Raw genomic sequence first — 21643 nt, forward strand, 5'->3', positions numbered from 1 at the left:
TACATTCCGTTTAGTAGTGATATCTTATGATGTTTCTTTTTCTGTGTGATTTATTTCACTTAGAATCATCGTACCTGAATCCACTCATTATGCTGCTACGGGCCTGATGACATAGATTTCATTGCTGAGTGATATTGCATTGTACGTAAGTACCACAGCTTCTTTATCCATTTTTTGCTTTCTGCGATATTGAACTTCTACCATAAACGAGGTTCTTGTAAACAGAGCCGTCCCAAACTTTGGGGTGGCTGTGTCTTTTTGATTTTAATTTCCCTAAGCTATAGGAGCATAAGTGGAAGTGCCCTAGGCTCTGTTGCTTTGCTTTTTAGATGTTTCAGGAAACCCCATATACTTCTCGAGAGTGGCTGTTCGCAATTTACATCCCGCCCATCTTCATAACAAGGCTCCCAGTTCTCCATGACCTGTCCTGCCTTTCTGGATTTTACACTTTTTTCAGATGGCCCTTTTGACCAAGGGGCAGTGAGACTTCATTGTAGTCAGATTTCCTTTGCAAGCTTGCTTGGTTGGCCAAAAAGGGTGTATGCGTTTTTTCCTGAATATATTCAGGAAAAAACGCATACGCCCTTTTTGGCCAAGTGCATCATTGTGGACGTTCTGCCTCTTTTCCTATGCTTTTCATGCAATTCCAGTCTACCTCCTGAAATCGGTTTCCTGCAATTCTGCCCCGATTTCAAGTCCTCTTGGCAGCCTTACTTCAATATATTTTTGGACGATAGCTGTCATTTATAACTCTGCAGGTTTGTGAATTACAGTGCCCCTGAGCTCCATTGTTCAACTCGCTTTCTTGTGAGCTGGCCGCAACACCGCAAGATTGCTTCAGGCCCTAGTGTGGTTCCGGCACGGCAAGCTGAGCCTTTGGTTAATTCCTTTTCCTGGTGGGAAATGAGAGTTAAATTTGCCCGTCCAGACACCTCCAGCTAGTCTCTCATTGGTTCTCCCTATTCCTGTTCATTTCCCACAGAAATTGCAAACTGGGCCAAACAGGAGGTTAAAGGCACTGACTCTCCAAGTGGGGAGAGTGTTAGTAAAGCGTCTGGAATGTTGCACCCGAGTACCAGGGGACGAAAACTGAGACACATTTGAACACGTTTCCCGATCACACGGTGGATCATACTCTGGGTTCCACATGCATGTTTTAGCTGAAGGAAGAATCCCTTAAAGCTGGAGAGTTGAGACCCATGAAATGGGAACCATGCAATATGACTTCAAAGGGTCTGCCTTTGCTCACCGAACCTCACCAATCCTGTCACTGCTGCATTTATGCTGCTGTACACACGCTTGATTCTCTTTCGTAGACATATAAATCCATAGGTTTTAAGATTCTTACTAGTGAGGTATATTCTTAGGCGTTTAATATGGGGTGTTGAGTCCACTTCGTTGAGCAAGGAGTAGCTCTTGTCTATTACATATTTGGCTTATGAAACGGTATCTGTGCTAATTTCAATTTCTGGTTTTTTTTTTTTTTTTCTGTACGGAGGCCTCTCATTGTTGTGGCGTCTCCCGTTGTGGAGCACAGGCTCCAGATGCGCAGGCTCAGCGGCCAAGGCTCACGGGCCCAGCCACTCCGCGGCATGTGGGATCCTCCCGGATCGGGGCACGCACCCGTGTCCCCTGCATCAGTAGGCGGACTTTCAACCTCTGAGCCACCAGGGAACCCTCAATCTCTGGTTTTATGCAGCACCCCAACTCACCTTTCCCCTTAAGCAAGCATAAGTTGGTTTTCTAAACTTGAGACCCTGTTCTGTTTTGTAATTCAGTTCATGTGTAGCCAAGTTTACATTCCATGCATCAAACATCTTATGATGTTTCTTTTTCTGTGTGACTTATTTCACTTAGAATCATCGTGCCTCAATCCACTCATTATGCTGGGAGGTTCCAACTGCTCGATTCCTCAAGTTTTGTATTCTACGGGTCCTGTGTTGTGATGCTCCTCCTGCCTGCCTCACTCGCAACCCCTTCGTGATGTGGGTCTTCTGGTTTGAGGCCACATGTGCTGGGTTCCGCAACTTTCAATGATGTGGCCCCACTGGTGTGAGGACACTCCTGCCTGGTTCCCATCCCCTTGGTGATGTGGGCCTTCTGGTGACAGTCTTATCCTGGCTGGGTTCCTCACTCTTCTGTGAGGTAGGCCCTCTGCTGTGAGGTCAGTCCTGCCTGACTTGCACACATCATCTTGGCGACGTGGGCCCTCTGTTGGCACATGGAACCTGCTGGGAGCCTCCTGCCCTCGGTGATGACGGCCCTCTAGCATCAGGCTCTAACTGCTGGGCTCCCCACGTTTCCTGATGTGAGCCCAGTGATGCCAGGACACTCCTGTCAGGTTCCCATCCCCATGGGGATGTGGGCTTTCTGCTCTGAGGTCCCAATGCCTGGGTTGCTCACAGTTTCATGATGTGGGCTCTCTGCTGTTAGTTCACTCCTGCCTGCATCCCATAGCTTCTGTGCTCTCGGCCGCCTGCTGGGAGGTTCCAAATGCTGGATTCCTCACCTTTTTTATTCTTTGGGCCCTCTGTTTTTAGGCTACTCCTACCTGCCTCACTCCCATCCCCTTTGTGATGTATGTCCTCTGATATGAGGCCACATGTGCTGGGTTCCTCACCTTTCGATGTTGTGGCCCCACTGGTGGGAGGACAGTCCTGACTGGTTCCCATCCCCTTGGTGTTGTGGGCCCTCTGGTGAGAGTCTCATCCTGCCTCGGTTCCTCACCCTTCTGTGAGATAGGCCCTCTGCTGTGAGGTCACTACTGCCTGGCTGGCGCATGTCACCTTGTAGACGTGGGCCCTCTGTTGGCAGTTGGAACCTGCTGGGAGTCTCCTCCCCTCAGTTATGAGAGCCCCCTGGCGTCAGGCCCTATCTGCTGGGCTCCTAACATTTTCTGATATGTGCTAAGTGGTGCGAAGCCACACCTGCCAGGTTCCCATCCCAATGGGGATGTGGGCCTTCTGTTCTGAGGTCCCAATGGCTGCGCTGCTCACAGGTTCATGATGTGGGCCCTCTGCTGTGAGTTCACTGCAGCCTGGATCCCATAGCCTCGGTGCTCTGGGCCACTTGCTGGGAGGTTCCAACTGCTAGATTCCTCAACTTTTTTATTCTATGGGCCCAGTGTTGTGAGGCCGGTTCTGCCAGCCTCATTCCGACCCCTTGGTGATGTGGTTCATCTATTTGAGGACACATGTGCTGGGATCCTCACCTTTCAATGATGTTGTCCCACTGGTGTGGGGACACTCCTGCCTGGTTCCCATCCCCTTGGTGATGTGGGCCCTCTGGTGAGAGTCTGATCCTGGCTGTGTTCCTCACCTTTCTGTGAGGTGGGACCTCTGCTGTTGGGTAACTCCTGCCTGGCTTGATCACGTTGCCTTGGCAATGTGAGCCCTCAGGTGACAGTTGGAGCCTGCTGGGAATCTCCGCCCCTCAGTTATGAGAGCTCTGGATAAAACACATATGCCCTTTTTTGCCAAGTGCATTATTTTCCAAGTTCTGTCTCTTTTCCTATACTTTAAGAGCGACTCCCGTGTACCTTCTGAAATCGCTTTCCAGCAATCAGCCCCGCATTCAAGTCCTCTTCGCAGCATTACTTCAGTATAATTTTGGCTGATAGCTGTCATTTATAACTCCGCATGTTTGTGAATGACAGTGCCCCTGAGCTCCTTTCTTCAACTCGCTTTCTTGTGAGCTGGCCGAAAACCGCAGGATCTCTTCAGGCACTAATCTAGTTCCAGCACGGCACGTGGAGCCTTTGCTTCATTCGTCTTCCTGGTGGGAAATGAGAGTTAAATTTGCCCGTGCAGACACCTATAGATAGTCTCCCATTGCTTCTCCTTATTCCTGTTCATCTTCCGAAGAAATTGCAAACTGGGCCAAACAGGAGGTTAAAGGCACTGACTCTCCAAGTGGGGAGAGTGATAGTAAAGCGTCTGGAATGTTGCACCCGAGTACCAGGGGACTTAAACTGAGACATATTTGAACACGGTTCCCGATCACACGGTGGATCATACTCTGGGTTCCACATGCATGTTTTAGCTGAAGGAAGAATCCCTTAAACCTGGAGAGTTGAAACCCATGGAATGGGTACCATGCAATATGACTTCAAAGGGTCTGCATTTGCTCTCCGAACCTAACCAATCCTATCACTGCTGCGTTTATGCTGCTGTACACACGCTTGATTCTCTTTTGGAGACATGTAAATCCATAGGTTTTAAGATTCTTACTAGTCAGGTATATTCTTAGGCGTTTAATATGGGGTGTTGAGTCCACTTCGTTGAGCAAGGAGTAGCTCTTGTCTATTACATATTTGGCTTATGGAACGGTATCTGTGCTAATTTCAATCTCTGGTTTTATGCAGCACCCCAACTCACCTTTCCCTTAAGCAAGCATAAGTTGGTTTTCTACATTTGAGACCCTGTTCTGTTTTGTAATTCAGTTCCTGGGTAGCCAAGTTTACATTCCGTGTATTAGTGATACCTTATGATATTTCTTTTTCTGTGTGACCTATTTCTCTTAGAATCATCGTACCTGAGTCCACTCATTATGCTGCTACGGGCCTGATGACATAGATTTCATTGCTGAGTGATATTGCATTGTACGTAAGTACCACAAATTCTTTATTCATTTTTCGCTTTCTGTGATATTGAACTTGTACCATAAACGAGGTTCTTGTAAACAGAGCCGTCCCAAACTTTGGGGTGGCTGTGTCTTTTTGATTTGAATTTCCCTAAGCTATAGGAGCATAAGTGGAAGTGCCCTAGGCTCTGTTGCTTTGTTTTTTAGATGTTTCAGGAAACACCATACACTTCTCCAGAGTGGCTGTTGGCAATTTACATCCCGCCCATCAGCATAACAAGGCTCCCAGTTCTCCATGGCCTGTCCTGCCTTTCTGGATTTTACACTTTTTTCAGATGGCCCTTTTGCCCGGGGGGCAGTGAGACTTCATTGTAGTGCAGATTTCCTTTGCAAGCTTGCTTGGTTGGCCAAAAAGGGCGTATGCGTTTTTTCCTGAATATATTCAGGAAAAAACGCATACGCCCTTTTTGGCCAAGTGCATCATTGTGGACGTTCTGCCTCTTTTCCTATGCTTTTCATGCAATTCCAGTCTACCTCCTGAAATCGGTTTCCTGCAATTCTGCCCCGCTTTCAAGTGCTCTTGGCAGCCTTACTTCAATATATTTTTGGACGATAGCTGTCATTTATAACTCTGCAGGTTTGTGAATGACAGTGCCCCTGAGCTCCTTTCTTCAACTCTCTTTATTGTGAGCTGGCCGCAACACCGCAAGATTGCTTCAGGCCCTAGTGTGGTTCCGGCACGGCAAGCTGAGCCTTTGGTTAATTCCTCTTCCTGGTGGGAAATGAGAGTTAAATTTGCCCGTCCAGACACCTCCAGCTAGTCTCTCATTGGTTCTCCCTATTCCTGTTCATTCCCCGCAGAAATTGCAAACTGGGCCAAACAGGAGGTTAAAGGCACTGACTCTACAAGTGGGGAGAGTGTTAGTAAAGCGTCTGGAATGTTGCACCCGAGTACCAGGGGACGAAAACTGAGACATATTTGAACACGTTTCCCGATCACACGGTGGATCATACTCTGGGTTCCACATGCATGTTTTAGCTGAAGGAAGAATCCCTTAAACCTGGAGAGTTGAGACCCATGGAATGGGTACCATGCAATATGACTTCAAAGGGTCTGCATTTTCTCACCGAACCTCACCAATCCTATCACTGCTGCGTTTATGCTGCTCTACACACGCTTGATTCTCTTTTGGAGACATGTAAATCCATAGGTTTTAAGATTCTTACTAGTCAGGTATATTCTTAGGCGTTTAATATGGGGTGTTGAGTCCACTTCGTTGAGGAAGGAGTAGCTCTTGCCTATTACATATTTGGCTTATGGAATTGTATCTGTGCTAATTTCAATCTCTGGTTTTATGCAGCACCCCAACTCACCTTTCCCCTTAAGCAAGCATAAGTTGGTTTTCTACATTTGAGACCCTGTTCTGTTTTGTAATTCAGTTCCTGGGTAGCCAAGTTTACATTCCGTGTATTAGTGATACCTTATGATATTTCTTTTCCTGTGTGACTTATTTCTCTTAGAATCATCGTACCTGAGTCCACTCATTATGCTGCTACGGGTCTGATGACATAGATTTCATTGCTGAGTGATATTGCATTGTACGTAAGTACCACAAATTCTTTATTCATTTTTCGCTTTCTGTGATATTGAACTTGTACCATAAACGAGGTTCTTGTAAACAGAGCCGTCCCAAACTTTGGGGTGGCTGTGTCTTTTTTATTTTAATTTCCCTAAGCTATAGGAGCATAAGTGGAAGTGCCCTAGGCTCTGTTGCTTTGTTTTTTAGATGTTTCAGGAAACACCATACACTTCTCCAGAGTGGCTGTTGGCAATTTACATCCCGCCCATCAGCATAACAAGGCTCCCAGTTCTCCATGGCCTGTCCTGCCTTTCTGGATTTTACACTTTTTTCAGATGGCCCTTTTGCCCGTGGGGCAGTGAGACTTCATTGTAGTGCAGATTTCCTTTGCAAGCTTGCTTGGTTGGCCAAAAAGGGCGTATGCGTTTTTTCCTGAATATATTCAGGAAAAAACGCATACGCCCTTTTTGGCCAAGTGCATCATTGTGGACGTTCTGCCTCTTTTCCTATGCTTTTCATGCAATTCCAGTCTACCTCCTGAAATCGGTTTCCTGCAATTCTGCCCCGCTTTCAAGTCCTCTTGGCAGCCTTACTTCAATATATTTTTGGACGATAGCTGTCATTTATAACTCTGCAAGTTTGTGAATGACAGTGCCACTGAGATCCTTTCTTCAACTCTCTTTATTGTGAGCTGGCCGCAACACCGCAGGATTGCTTCAGGCCCTAGTGTGGTTCCCGGACGGCAAGCTGAGCCTTTGGTTGATTCCTCTTCCTGGTGGGAAATGAGAGTTAAATTTGCCCGTCCAGACACCTCCAGCTAGTCTCTCATTGGTTCTCCCTATTCCTGTTCATTTCCCGCAGAAACTGCAAACTGGGCCAAACAGGAGGTTAAAGGCACTGACTCTCCAAGTGGGGAGAGTGTTAGTAAAGCGTCTGGAATGTTGCACCCGAGTAGCAGGGGACGAAAACTGAGACACATTTGAACACGTTTCCCGATCACACGGTGGATCATACTCTGGGTTCCACATGCATGTTTTAGCTGAAGGAGGAATCCCTTAAACCTGGAGAGTTGTGACCCATGGAATGGGTACCATGCAATATGACTTCAAAGGGTCTGCATTTGCTCACCAAAACTCACCAATCCTATCACTGCTGCGTTTATGCTGCTGTACACATGCTTGATTCCTTTTCGGAGACATATAAATCCATAGGTTTTAAGATTCTTACTAGTCAGGTATATTCTTAGGCGTTTAATATGGGGTGTTGAGTCCACTTCGTTGAGGAAGGAGTAGCTCTTGTCTATTACATATTTGGCTTATGGAACGGTATCTGTGCTAATTTCAATCTCTTGTTTTATGCAGCACCCCAACTCACCTTTCCCCTTAAGTAAGCATAAGTTGGTTTTCTACATTTGAGACCCTGTTCTGTTTTGTAATTCAGGTCCTGTGTAGCCAAGTTTACATTCCGTGTATTAGTGATATCTTATGATGTTTCTTTTTCTGTGTGACTTATTTCACTTAGAATCATCGAATCTGAATCCACTCATTATGGTGCTACGGGCCTGATGACATAGATTTCATTGCTGAGTGATATTGCATTGTACGTAAATACCACAAATTCTTTATTCATTTTTCGCTTTCTGTGATATTGAACTTGTACCATAAACGAGGATCTTGTAAACAGAGCCGTCCCAAACTTTGGGGTGGCTGTGTCTTTTTTATTTTAATTTCCCTAAGCTATAGGAGCATAAGTGGAAGTGCCCTAGGCTCTGTTGCTTTGTTTTTTAGATGTTTCAGGAAACACCATACACTTCTCCAGAGTGGCTGTTGGCAATTGACATCCCGCCCATCAGCATAACAAGGCTCCCAGTTCTCCATGGCCTGTCCTGCCTTTCTGGATTTTACACTTTTTTCAGATGGCCCTTTTGCCCGTGGGGCAGTGAGACTTCATTGTAGTGCAGATTTCCTTTGCAAGCTTGCTTGGTTGGCCAAAAAGGGCGTATGCGTTTTTTCCTGAATATATTCAGGAAAAAACGCATACGCCCTTTTTGGCCAAGTGCATCATTGTGGACGTTCTGCCTCTTTTCCTATGCTTTTCATGCAATTCCAGTCTACCTCCTGAAATCGGTTTGCTGCAATTCTGCCCCGCATTCAAGTGCTCTTGGCAGCCTTACTTCAATATATTTTTGGACGATAGCTGTCATTTATAACTCTGCAGGTTTGTGAATTACAGTGCCCCTGAGCTCCTTTCTTCAACTGGCTTTCTTGTGAGATGGCCGCAACACCGCAAGATTGCTTCAGGCCCTAGTGTGGTTCCGGCACGGCAAGCTGAGCCTTTGGTTAATTCCTCTTCCTGGTGGGAAATGAGAGTTAAATTTGCCCGTCCAGACACCTCCAGCTAGTCTCTCATTGGTTCTCCCTATTCCTGTTCATTTCCCGCAGAAACTGCAAACTGGGCCAAACAGGAGGTTAAAGGCACTGACTCTCCAAGTGGGGAGAGTGTTAGTAAAGCGTCTGGAATGTTGCACCCGAGTAGCAGGGGACGAAAACTGAGACACATTTGAACACGTTTCCCGATCACACGGTGGATCATACTCTGGGTTCCACATGCATGTTTTAGCTGAAGGAGGAATCCCTTAAACCTGGAGAGTTGTGACCCATGGAATGGGTACCATGCAATATGACTTCAAAGGGTCTGCATTTGCTCACCAAAACTCACCAATCCTATCACTGCTGCGTTTATGCTGCTGTACACATGCTTGATTCCTTTTCGGAGACATATAAATCCATAGGTTTTAAGATTCTTACTAGTCAGGTATATTCTTAGGCGTTTAATATGGGGTGTTGAGTCCACTTCGTTGAGGAAGGAGTAGCTCTTGTCTATTACATATTTGGCTTATGGAACGGTATCTGTGCTAATTTCAATCTCTTGTTTTATGCAGCACCCCAACTCACCTTTCCCCTTAAGTAAGCATAAGTTGGTTTTCTACATTTGAGACCCTGTTCTGTTTTGTAATTCAGGTCCTGTGTAGCCAAGTTTACATTCCGTGTATTAGTGATATCTTATGATGTTTCTTTTTCTGTGTGACTTATTTCACTTAGAATCATCGAATCTGAATCCACTCATTATGGTGCTACGGGCCTGATGACATAGATTTCATTGCTGAGTGATATTGCATTGTACGTAAATACCACAAATTCTTTATTCATTTTTCGCTTTCTGTGATATTGAACTTGTACCATAAACGAGGATCTTGTAAACAGAGCCGTCCCAAACTTTGGGGTGGCTGTGACTTTTTGATTTGAATTTCCCTAAGCTATAGGAGCATAAGTGGAAGTGCCCTAGGCTCTGTTGCTTTGTTTTTTAGATGTTTCAGGAAACACCATACACTTCTCCAGAGTGGCTGTTGGCAATTTACATCCCGCCCATCAGCATAACAAGGCTCCCAGTTCTCCATGGCCTGTCCTGCCTTTCTGGATTTTACACTTTTTTCAGATGGCCCTTTTGCCCGGGGGGCAGTGAGACTTCATTGTAGTGCAGATTTCCTTTGCAAGCTTGCTTGGTTGGCCAAAAAGGGCGTATGCGTTTTTTCCTGAATATATTCAGGAAAAAACGCATACGCCCTTTTTGGCCAAGTGCATCATTGTGGACGTTCTGCCTCTTTTCCTATGCTTTTCATGCAATTCCAGTCTACCTCCTGAAATCGGTGTCCTGCAATTCTGCCCCGCTTTCAAGTGCTCTTGGCAGCCTTACTTCAATATATTTTTGGACGATAGCTGTCATTTATAACTCTGCAGGTTTGTGAATGACAGTGCCCCTGAGCTCCTTTCTTCAACTCTCTTTATTGTGAGCTGGCCGCAACACCGCAAGATTGCTTCAGGCCCTAGTGTGGTTCCGGCACGGCAAGCTGAGCCTTTGGTTAATTCCTCTTCCTGGTGGGAAATGAGAGTTAAATTTGCCCGTCCAGACACCTCCAGCTAGTCTCTCATTGGTTCTCCCTATTCCTGTTCATTCCCCGCAGAAATTGCAAACTGGGCCAAACAGGAGGTTAAAGGCACTGACTCTACAAGTGGGGAGAGTGTTAGTAAAGCGTCTGGAATGTTGCACCCGAGTACCAGGGGACGAAAACTGAGACATATTTGAACACGTTTCCCGATCACACGGTGGATCATACTCTGGGTTCCACATGCATGTTTTAGCTGAAGGAAGAATCCCTTAAACCTGGAGAGTTGAGACCCATGGAATGGGTACCATGCAATATGACTTCAAAGGGTCTGCATTTTCTCACCGAACCTCACCAATCCTATCACTGCTGCGTTTATGCTGCTCTACACACGCTTGATTCTCTTTTGGAGACATGTAAATCCATAGGTTTTAAGATTCTTACTAGTCAGGTATATTCTTAGGCGTTTAATATGGGGTGTTGAGTCCACTTCGTTGAGGAAGGAGTAGCTCTTGCCTATTACATATTTGGCTTATGGAATTGTATCTGTGCTAATTTCAATCTCTGGTTTTATGCAGCACCCCAACTCACCTTTCCCCTTAAGCAAGCATAAGTTGGTTTTCTACATTTGAGACCCTGTTCTGTTTTGTAATTCAGTTCCTGGGTAGCCAAGTTTACATTCCGTGTATTAGTGATACCTTATGATATTTCTTTTCCTGTGTGACTTATTTCTCTTAGAATCATCGTACCTGAGTCCACTCATTATGCTGCTACGGGTCTGATGACATAGATTTCATTGCTGAGTGATATTGCATTGTACGTAAGTACCACAAATTCTTTATTCATTTTTCGCTTTCTGTGATATTGAACTTGTACCATAAACGAGGTTCTTGTAAACAGAGCCGTCCCAAACTTTGGGGTGGCTGTGTCTTTTTTATTTTAATTTCCCTAAGCTATAGGAGCATAAGTGGAAGTGCCCTAGGCTCTGTTGCTTTGTTTTTTAGATGTTTCAGGAAACACCATACACTTCTCCAGAGTGGCTGTTGGCAATTTACATCCCGCCCATCAGCATAACAAGGCTCCCAGTTCTCCATGGCCTGTCCTGCCTTTCTGGATTTTACACTTTTTTCAGATGGCCCTTTTGCCCGTGGGGCAGTGAGACTTCATTGTAGTGCAGATTTCCTTTGCAAGCTTGCTTGGTTGGCCAAAAAGGGCGTATGCGTTTTTTCCTGAATATATTCAGGAAAAAACGCATACGCCCTTTTTGGCCAAGTGCATCATTGTGGACGTTCTGCCTCTTTTCCTATGCTTTTCATGCAATTCCAGTCTACCTCCTGAAATCGGTTTCCTGCAATTCTGCCCCGCTTTCAAGTCCTCTTGGCAGCCTTACTTCAATATATTTTTGGACGATAGCTGTCATTTATAACTCTGCAAGTTTGTGAATGACAGTGCCACTGAGATCCTTTCTTCAACTCTCTTTATTGTGAGCTGGCCGCAACACCGCAGGATTGCTTCAGGCCCTAGTGTGGTTCCCGGACGGCAAGCTGAGCCTTTGGTTGATTCCTCTTCCTGGTGGGAAATGAGAGTTAAATTTGCCCGTCCAGACACCTCCAGCTAGTCTCTCATTGGTTCTCCCTATTCCTGTTCATTTCCCGCAGAAACTGCAAACTGGGCCAAACAGGAGGTTAAAGGCACTGACTCTCCAAGTGGGGAGAGTGTTAGTAAAGCGTCTGGAATGTTGCACCCGAGTAGCAGGGGACGAAAACTGAGACACATTTGAACACGTTTCCCGATCACACGGTGGATCATACTCTGGGTTCCACATGCATGTTTTAGCTGAAGGAGGAATCCCTTAAACCTGGAGAGTTGTGACCCATGGAATGGGTACCATGCAATATGACTTCAAAGGGTCTGCATTTGCTCACCAAAACTCACCAATCCTATCACTGCTGCGTTTATGCTGCTGTACACATGCTTGATTCCTTTTCGGAGACATATAAATCCATAGGTTTTAAGATTCTTACTAGTCAGGTATATTCTTAGGCGTTTAATATGGGGTGTTGAGTCCACTTCGTTGAGGAAGGAGTAGCTCTTGTCTATTACATATTTGGCTTATGGAACGGTATCTGTGCTAATTTCAATCTCTTGTTTTATGCAGCACCCCAACTCACCTTTCCCCTTAAGTAAGCATAAGTTGGTTTTCTACATTTGAGACCCTGTTCTGTTTTGTAATTCAGGTCCTGTGTAGCCAAGTTTACATTCCGTGTATTAGTGATATCTTATGATGTTTCTTTTTCTGTGTGACTTATTTCACTTAGAATCATCGAATCTGAATCCACTCATTATGGTGCTACGGGCCTGATGACATAGATTTCATTGCTGAGTGATATTGCATTGTACGTAAATACCACAAATTCTTTATTCATTTTTCGCTTTCTGTGATATTGAACTTGTACCATAAACGAGGATCTTGTAAACAGAGCCGTCCCAAACTTTGGGGTGGCTGTGTCTTTTTGATTTTAATTTCCCTAAGCTATAGGAGCATAAGTGGAAGTGCCCTAGGCTCTGTTGCTTTGTTTTTTAGATGTTTCAGGAAACACCATACACTTCTCCAGAGTGGCTGTTGGCAATTGACATCCCGCCCATCAGCATAACAAGGCTCCCAGTTCTCCATGGCCTGTCCTGCCTTTCTGGATTTTACACTTTTTTCAGATGGCCCTTTTGCCCGTGGGGCAGTGAGACTTCATTGTAGTGCAGATTTCCTTTGCAAGCTTGCTTGGTTGGCCAAAAAGGGCGTATGCGTTTTTTCCTGAATATATTCAGGAAAAAACGCATACGCCCTTTTTGGCCAAGTGCATCATTGTGGACGTTCTGCCTCTTTTCCTATGCTTTTCATGCAATTCCAGTCTACCTCCTGAAATCGGTTTGCTGCAATTCTGCCCCGCATTCAAGTGCTCTTGGCAGCCTTACTTCAATATATTTTTGGACGATAGCTGTCATTTATAACTCTGCAGGTTTGTGAATTACAGTGCCCCTGAGCTCCTTTCTTCAACTGGCTTTCTTGTGAGATGGCCGCAACACCGCAAGATTGCTTCAGGCCCTAGTGTGGTTCCGGCACGGCAAGCTGAGCCTTTGGTTAATTCCTCTTCCTGGTGGGAAATGAGAGTTAAATTTGCCCGTCCAGACACCTCCAGCTAGTCTCTCATTGGTTCTCCCTATTCCTGTTCATTTCCCGCAGAAACTGCAAACTGGGCCAAACAGGAGGTTAAAGGCACTGACTCTCCAAGTGGGGAGAGTGTTAGTAAAGCGTCTGGAATGTTGCACCCGAGTAGCAGGGGACGAAAACTGAGACACATTTGAACACGTTTCCCGATCACACGGTGGATCATACTCTGGGTTCCACATGCATGTTTTAGCTGAAGGAGGAATCCCTTAAACCTGGAGAGTTGTGACCCATGGAATGGGTACCATGCAATATGACTTCAAAGGGTCTGCATTTGCTCACCAAAACTCACCAATCCTATCACTGCTGCGTTTATGCTGCTGTACACATGCTTGATTCCTTTTCGGAGACATATAAATCCATAGGTTTTAAGATTCTTACTAGTCAGGTATATTCTTAGGCGTTTAATATGGGGTGTTGAGTCCACTTCGTTGAGCAAGGAGTAGCTCTTGTCTATTACATATTTGGCTTATGGAACGGTATCTGTGCTAATTTCAATCTCTTGTTTTATGCAGCACCCCAACTCACCTTTCCCCTTAAGTAAGCATAAGTTGGTTTTCTACATTTGAGACCCTGTTCTGTTTTGTAATTCAGGTCCTGTGTAGCCAAGTTTACATTCCGTGTATTAGTGATATCTTATGATGTTTCTTTTTCTGTGTGACTTATTTCACTTAGAATCATCGAATCTGAATCCACTCATTATGGTGCTACGGGCCTGATGACAGAGATTTCATTGCTGAGTGATATTGCATTGTACGTAAATACCACAAATTCTTTATTCATTTTTCGCTGTCTGTGATATTGAACTTGTACCATAAACGAAGATCTTGTAAACAGAGCCGTCCCAAACTTTGGGGTGGCTGTGTCTTTTTGATTTTAATTTCCCTAAGCTATAGGAGCATAAGTGGAAGTGCCCTAGGCTCTGTTGCTTTGTTTTTCAGATGTTTCAGGAAACACCATACACTTCTCCAGAGTGGCTGTTGGCAATTTACATCCCTCCCATCAGCATAACAAGGCTCCCAGTTCTCCATGGCCTGTCCTGCCTTTCTGGATTTTACACTTTTTTCAGATGGCCCTTTTGCCCGGGGGGCAGTGAGACTTCATTGTAGTGCAGATTTCCTTTGCAAGCTTGCTTGGTTGGCCAAAAAGGGCGTATGCGTTTTTTCCTGAATATATTCAGGAAAAAACGCATACGCCCTTTTTGGCCAAGTGCATCATTGTGGACGTTCTGCCTCTTTTGCTATGCTTTTCATGCAATTCCAGTCTACCTCCTGAAATCGGTTTCCTGCAATTCTGCCCCGCTTTCAAGTCCTCTTGGCAGCCTTACTTCAATATATTTTTGGACGATAGCTGTCATTTATAACTCTGCAGGTTTGTGAATGACAGGGCCCCTGAGATCCTTTCTTCAACTCTCTTTATTGTGAGCTGGCCGCAACACCGCAGGATTGCTTCAGGCCCTAGTGTGGTTCCCGGACGGCAAGCTGAGCCTTTGGTTAATTCCTCTTCCTGGTGGGAAATGAGAGTTAAATTTGCACGTCCAGACACCTCCAGCTAGTCTCTCATTGGTTCTCCCTATTCCTGTTCATTTCCCACAGAAATTGCAAACTGGGCCAAACAGGAGGTTAAAGGCACTGACTCTCCAAGTGGGGAGAGTGTTAGTAAAGCGTCTGGAATGTTGCACCCGAGTACCAGGGGACGAAAACTGAGACACATTTGAACACGTTTCCCGATCACACGGTGGATCATACTCTGGGTTCCACATGCATGTTTTAGCTGAAGGAAGAATTCCTTAAAGCTGGAGAGTTGAGACCCATGGAATGAGTACCATGCAATATGTCTTCAAAGGGTCTGCATTTGCTCACCGAACCTAACTAATCCTATCACTGCTGCGTTTATGCTGCTGTACACACGCTTGATTCTCTTTTGGAGACATGTAAATCCATAGGTTTTAAGATTCTTACTAGTCAGGTATATTCTTAGGCGTTTAATATGGGGTGTTGAGTCCACTTCGTTGAGGAAGGAGTAGCTCTTGTCTATTACATATTTGGCTTATGGAACGGTATCTGTGCTAATTTCAATCTCTGGTTTTATGCAGCACCCCAACTCACCTTTCCCCTTAAGCAAGCATAAGTTGGTTTTCTACATTTGAGACCCTGTTCTGTTTTGTAATTCAGTTCCTGGGTAGCCAAGTTTACATTCCGGGTATTAGTGATATATTATGATGTTTCTTTTTCTATGTGACTTATTTCAATTAGAATCATCATACCTGAATCCACTCATTATGTTGCTACGGGCCTGATGACATAGATTTCATTGTTTAGTGATATTGCATTGTACGTAAGTACCAAAACTTCTTTATCCATTTTTCGCTTTCTGCGATATTGAACTTGTACCGTAAACGAGGTTCTTGTAAACAGAGCCGTCCCAAACTTTGGGGTGGCTGTGTCTTTTAGATTTTAATTTCCCTAAGCTATAGGACCATAAGTGTAAGTGCTCTAGGCTCTGTTGCTTTGTTTTTTTGATATTTCAGGAAACACCATACACTTCTCCAGAGTGGCTGTTGGCAATTTACATCCCGCCCATCAGCATAACAAGGCTCCCAGTTCTCCGTGGCCTGACCTGCCTTTCTGGATTTTACACTTTTTTCAGATGGCCCTTTTGCCCGTGGGGCAGTGAGACTTCATTGTAGTGCAGATGTCCTTTGCAAGCTTGCTTGGTTGGCCATAAAGGGCGTATGCGTTTTTTCCTGAATATATTCAGGAAAAAATGCATACGCCCTTTTTGGCCAAGTGCATCATTGTGGACGTTCTGCCTCTTTTCCTATGCTTTTCATGCAATTCCTGTCTACCTCCTGAAATCGGTTTCCTGCAATTCTGCCCCGCTTTCAAGTCCTCTTGGCAGCCTTACTTCAATATATTTTTGGACGATAGCTGTCATTTATAACTCTGCAGGTTTGTGAATGACAGGGCCCCTGAGATCCTTTCTTCAACTCTCTTTATTGTGAGCTGGCCGCAACACCGCAGGATTGCTTCAGGCCCTAGTGTGGTTCCCGGACGGCAAGCTGAGCCTTTGGTTAATTCCTCTTCCTGGTGGGAAATGAGAGTTAAATTTGCACGTCCAGACACCTCCAGCTAGTCTCTCATTGGTTCTCCCTATTCCTGTTCATTTCCCGCAGAAATTGCAAACTGGGCCAAACAGGAGGTTAAAGGCACTGACTCTCCAAGTGGGGAGAGTGTTAGTAAAGCGTCTGGAATGTTGCACCCGAGTACCAGGGGACGAAAACTGAGACACATTTGAACACGTTTCCCGATCACATGGTGGATCATACTCTGGGTTCCACATGCATGTTTTAGCTGAAGGAAGAATCCCTTACCTGGAGAGTTGTGTCCCATGGAATGGGTACCATGCAATATGACTTCAAATGGTCTGCATTTGCTCACTGAAACTCACCAATCCTATCACTGCTGCGTTTATGCTGCTGTACACATGCTTGATTCCTTTTCGGAGACATATAAATCCATAGATTTTAAGATTCTTACTATTCAGGTATATTTTTAGGCGTTTAATATGGGGTGTTGAGTCCACTTCGTTGAGCAAGGAGTAGCTCTTGTCTATTACATATTTGGCTTATGGAACGGTATCTGTGCTAATTTCAATATCTGGTTTTATGCAGCACCCCAACTCACCTTTCCCCTTAAGCAAACATATGTTGGTTTTCTACATTTGAGACCCTGTTCTGATTTGTAATTCAGTTCCTGTGTAGCCAAGTTTACATTCCGTGTATTAGTGATATCTTATGATGTTTCTTTTTCTGTGTGACTTATTTCACTTAGAATCATTGTATCTGAATCCACTCATTATGGTGCTACGGGCCTGATGACATAGATTTCATTGCTGAGTGATATTGCATTGTACGTAAATACCACAAATTCTTTATTCATTTTTCGCTTTCTGTGATAATGAACTTGTACCATAAACGAGGTTGTTGTAAACAGAGCCGTCCCAAATTTTGGGGTGGCTGTGTCTTTTTGATTTTAATTTCCCTAAGCTATAGGAGCATAAGTGGAAGTGCCCTAGGCTCTGTTGCTTTGTTTTTTAGATGTTTCAGGAAACACCATACATTTCTCCAGAGTGGCTGTTGGCAATTTACATCCCGCCCATCAGCATAACAAGGCTCCCAGTTCTCCATGGCCTGTCCTGCCTTTCTGGATTTTACACTTTTTTCAGATGGCCCTTTTGCCCGGGGGGCAGTGAGACTTCATTGTAGTGCAGATTTCCTTTGCAAGCTTGCTTGGTTGGCCAAAAAGGGCGTATGCGTTTTTTCCTGAATATATTCAGGAAAAAACGCATACGCCCTTTTTGGCCAAGTGCATCATTGTGGACGTTCTGCCTCTTTTGCTATGCTTTTCATGCAATTCCAGTCTACCTCCTGAAATCGGTTTCCTGCAATTCTGCCCCGCTTTCAAGTCCTCTTGGCAGCCTTACTTCAATATATTTTTGGACGATAGCTGTCATTTATAACTCTGCAGGTTTGTGAATGACAGTGCCCCTGAGCTCCTTTCTTCAACTGGCTTTCTTGTGAGCTGGCCGCAACACCGCAAGATTGCTTCAGGCCCTAGTGTGGTTCCTGGACGGCAAGCTGAGCCTTTGGTTAATTCCTCTTCCTGGTGGGAAATGAGAGTTAAATTTGCACGTCCAGACACCTCCAGCTAGTCTCTCATTGGTTCTCCCTATTCCTGTTCATTTCCCGCAGAAATTGCAAACTGGGCCAAACAGGACGTTAAAGGCACTGACTCTCCAAGTGGGGAGAGTGTTAGTAAAGCGTCTGGAATGTTGCACCCGAGTACCAGGGGACGAAAACTGAGACACATTTGAACACGTTTCCCGATCACACGGTGGATCATACTCTGGGTTCCACATGCATGTTTTAGCTGAAGGAAGAATCCCTTAAACCTGGAGAGTTGAGACCCATGGAATGGGTACCATGCAATATGACTTCAAAGGGTCTGCATTTGCTCACCGAAACTCACCAATCCTATCACTTCTGCGTTTATGCTGCTGTACACACGCTTGATTCTCTTTCAGAGACATGTAAATCCATAGGTTTTAAGATTCTTACTATTCAGGTATATTTTTAGGCGTTTAATATGGGGTGTTGAGTCCACTTCGTTGAGCAAGGAGTAGCTCTTGTCTATTACATAATTGGCTTATGGAACGGTATCTGTGCTAATTTCAATCTCTGGTTTTATGCAGCACCCCAACTCACCTTTCCCCTTAAGCAAGAATAAGTTGGTTTTCTACATTTGAGACCCTGTTCTGTTTTGTAATTCAGTTCCTGGGTAGCCAAGTTTACATTCCGTGTATTAGTGATACCTTCTGATATTTCTTTTTCTGTGTGACTTATTTCTCTTAGAATCATCGTACCTGAGTGCACTCATTATGCTGCTACGGGTCTGATGACATAGATTTCATTGCTGAGTGATATTGCATTGTACGTAAATACCACAAATTCTTTATTCATTTTTCGCTTTCTGTGATATTGAACTTGTACCATAAACGAGGTTCTTGTAAACAGAGCCGTCCCAAACTTTGGGGTGGCTGTGTCTTTTTTATTTTAATTTCCCTAAGCTATAGGAGCATAAGTGGAAGTGCCCTAGGCTCTGTTGCTTTGTTTTTTAGATGTTTCAGGAAACACCATACACTTCTCCAGAGTGGCTGTTGGCAATTTACATCCCGCCCATCAGCATAACAAGGCTCCCAGTTCTCCATGGCCTGTCCTGCCTTTCTGGATTTTACACTTTTTTCAGATGGCCCTTTTGCCCGTGGGGCAGTGAGACTTCATTGTAGTGCAGATTTCCTTTGCCAGCTTGCTTGGTTGGCCAAAAAGGGCGTATGCGTTTTCACCTGAATATATTCAGGAAAAAACGCATACACCCTTTTTGGCCAAGTGCATCATTGTGGACGTTCTGCCTCTTTTCCTATGTTTTTCATGCAAATCCAGTCTACCTCCTGAAATCGGTTTCCTGCAATTCTGCCCCGCTTTCAAGTGCTCTTGGCAGCCTTACTTCAATATATTTTTGGACGATAGCTGTCATTTATAACTCTGCAGGTTTGTGAATGACAGTGCCCGTGAGATCCTTTCTTCAACTCTCTTTATTGTGAGCTGGCCGCAACACCGCAGGATTGCTTCAGGCCCTAGTGTGGTTCCGGCACGGCAAGCTGAGCCTTTGGTTAATTCCTCTTCCTGGTGGGAAATGAGAGTTAAATTTGCACGTCCAGACAGCTCCAGCTAGTCTCTCATTGGTTCTCCCTATTCCTGTTCATTTCCCTCAAAAAATTGCAAACTGGGCCAAACAGGAGGTTAAAGGCACTGACTCTCCAAGTGGGGAGAGTGTTAGTAAAGCGTCTGGAATGTTGCACCCGAGTACCAGGGGACGAAAACTGAGACACATTTGAACACGTTTCCCGATCACATGGTGGATCATACTCTGGGTTCCAAATGCATGTTTTAGCTGAAGGAAGAATCCCTTACCTGGAGAGTTGTGACCCATGGAATGGGTACCATGCAATATGACTTCAAAGGGTCTGCATTTGCTCACCGAAACTCACCAATCCTATCACTTCTGCGTTTATGCTGCTGTACACACGCTTGATTCTCTTTCAGAGACATGTAAATCCATAGGTTTTAAGATTCTTACTATTCAGGTATATTTTTAGGCGTTTAATATGGGGTGTTGAGTCCACTTCGTTGAGCAAGGAGTAGCTCTTGTCTATTACATAATTGGCTTATGGAACGGTATCTGTGCTAATTTCAATCTCTGGTTTTATGCAGCACCCCAACTCACCTTTCCCCTTAAGCAAGCATAAGTTGGTTTTCTACATTTGAGACCCTGTTCTGTTTTGTAATTCAGTTCCTGTGTAGCCAAGTTTACTTTCCGTGTATTAGTGATATCTTATGATGTTTCTTTTTCTGTGTGACTTATTTCACTTAGAATCATTGTATCTGAATCCACTCATTATGCTGCTACGGGTCTGATGACATAGATTTCATTGCTGAGTGATATTGCATTGTACGTAAATACCACAAATTCTTTATTCATTTTTCACTTTCTGTGATATTGAACTTGTACCATAAACGAGGTTCTTGTAAACAGAGCCGTCCCAAACTTTGGGGTGGCTGTGTCTTTTTTATTTTAATTTCCCTAAGCTATAGGAGCATAAGTGGAAGTGCCCTAGGCTCTGTTGCTTTGTTTTTTAGATGTTTCAGGAAACACCATACACTTCTCCAGAGTGGCTGTTGGCAATTTACATCCCGCCCATCAGCATAACAAGGCTCCCAGTTCTCCATGGCCTGTCCTGCCTTTCTGGATTTTACACTTTTTTCAGATGGCCCTTTTGCCCGTGGGGCAGTGAGACTTCATTGTAGTGCAGATTTCCTTTGCAAGCTTGCTTGGTTGGCCAAAAAGGGCGTATGCGTTTTCACCTGAATATATTCAGGAAAAAACGCATACACCCTTTTTGGCCAAGTGCATCATTGTGGACGTTCTGCCTCTTTTCCTATGCTTTTCATGCAATTCCAGTCTACCTCCTGAAATCGGTTTCCTGCAATTCTGCCCCGCTTTCAAGTGCTCTTGGCAGCCTTACTTCAATATATTTTTGGACGATAGCTGTCATTTATAACTCTGCAGGTTTGTGAATGACAGGGCCCCTGAGATCCTTTCTTCAACTCTCTTTATTGTGAGCTGGCCGCAACACCGCAGGATTGCTTCAGGCCCTAGTGTGGTTCCGGCACGGCAAGCTGAGCCTTTGGTTAATTCCTCTTCCTGGTGGGAAATGAGAGTTAAATTTGCACGTCCAGACACCTCCAGCTAGTCTCTCATTGGTTCTCCCTATTCCTGTTCATTTCCCGCAGAAATTGCAAACTGGGCCAAACAGGAGGTTAAAGGCACTGACTCTCCAAGTGGGGAGAGTGTTAGTAAAGCGTCTGGAAAGTTGCACCCGAGTACCAGGGGACGAAAACTGAGACACATTTGAACACGTTTCCCGATCACACGGTGGATCATACTCTGGGTTCCACATGCATGTTTCAGCTGAAGGAAGAATCCCGTAAACCTGGAGAGTTGAGACCCATGGAATGGGTACCATGCAATATGACTTCAAAGGGTCTGCATTTCTCACCGAACCTCACTAATCCTATCACTGCTGCGTTTATGCTGTTGTACACACGCTTGATTCTCTTTTTGAGACATGTAAATCCATAGGTTTTAAGATTCTTACTAGTCAGGTATATCCTTAGGCGTTTAATATGGGGTGTTG

This window comes from Lagenorhynchus albirostris, chromosome 1 (assembly GCF_949774975.1).
Source record: "Lagenorhynchus albirostris chromosome 1, mLagAlb1.1, whole genome shotgun sequence".
Lineage (NCBI taxonomy): Eukaryota > Metazoa > Chordata > Mammalia > Artiodactyla > Delphinidae > Lagenorhynchus > Lagenorhynchus albirostris.